Source organism: Elephantulus edwardii, unplaced genomic scaffold, assembly GCF_000299155.1.
Source record: "Elephantulus edwardii isolate Elephantulus edwardi_28Jun2011 unplaced genomic scaffold, EleEdw1.0 scaffold00035, whole genome shotgun sequence".
NCBI lineage: Eukaryota > Metazoa > Chordata > Mammalia > Macroscelidea > Macroscelididae > Elephantulus > Elephantulus edwardii.
Window position 1 is genome coordinate 16,361,767 of NW_006399785.1, and position 1,179 is coordinate 16,362,945.

The following is a 1,179-nucleotide window of genomic DNA, read 5'->3' on the forward strand; positions in this document are numbered from 1 at the left end:
ATCAGAGAGTTGGATAATGACTAGGGAGGATAGAAGGAGAACTGACGCCTTTGAGCTGTGGTGCTGGAGAAGAGTACTGAATGTACCATGGACTGCCAAGGAAACAAATAGATTCATCCTAGAGAGGGTTAAACCAGGCTGCTCCTTGGAGGCAAGGATTCCGGGGCTTTCTCTGACATACTTTGGACATGTTGTAAGGAAAGACAGGTCTTTAGAGAGGGACATCATGCTGGGTAGAGTAGAGGGACAGTGCAGGAGGGGAAGATCCTCTATGAGGTGGATTGATTCAGTAACGGGGGTAATCGGGATGGGTGTGTCAGAGGCAATGAGATTGGCACAGGATAGAGCACGGTTTAGGGCTGTTGTACATAGGGTCGCTATGATTCGCAAATGACTCGACAGCACATAACAGCAACAATTTTTATTATTTCGGTTTTATTAAGGGTTGTTGGGTTTTCTTGCTGTTCTTTTTCAATTTGCTGAAGATGTTGAGTTAGAGAGTCAATGGTCAATTTTTCCTGCCTTTTGATGTATTTGCTTATTGCTATAAATTGACTTCTGATTACTACTTTGGCTGTTTCTCAGAGGTTTTGGTAAGTGGTGTTTCCATTGTCATTAGTTTCAAGAAACTTTTTAATTTCATTTTTTATTTCTTCTAGTACCCAGTCGTGTTCAATCAAGAAGTTATTCAGCTTCCAAATGCATGTTTTTTTTTCTCCTTTATCATCCTATTATTAAGTTCTAATTTTGTAGCATTATGGTCTGAAAAGATGCTTTGTATTATTTCTGTGTTTTTTAATTTATTGATGCTTGCCTTGTGTCCTAGAATGTGATCTATTCTGGATAATGTTCCATGTACATCGGAGAAGAAGGTATACTGTGTTGGTTTATTGTGTGGTTTAATTCTTCAGTATCTTTGTTGAGTTTCTTTCTGGTAGTTCTATCTTTTCTTGAGAGGGGTGTGTTGAAGTCTCCAATTATTATAGTAGTGTTGTTGATTTTCTTTTTCAGTTTTGTTAATGTTTGTTTTATGTATTTTGCTGGTCTTTCATTTGTTGCATAGATATTTATTATTGTTATGTCCTCTTGTTCTATTGATCCTCTCAGCAATATGTAGTGATCTTCCTTGTCCTTTGTGATGGTTTTTACATTGATATTTTTTTTATCAGAGATTAATAT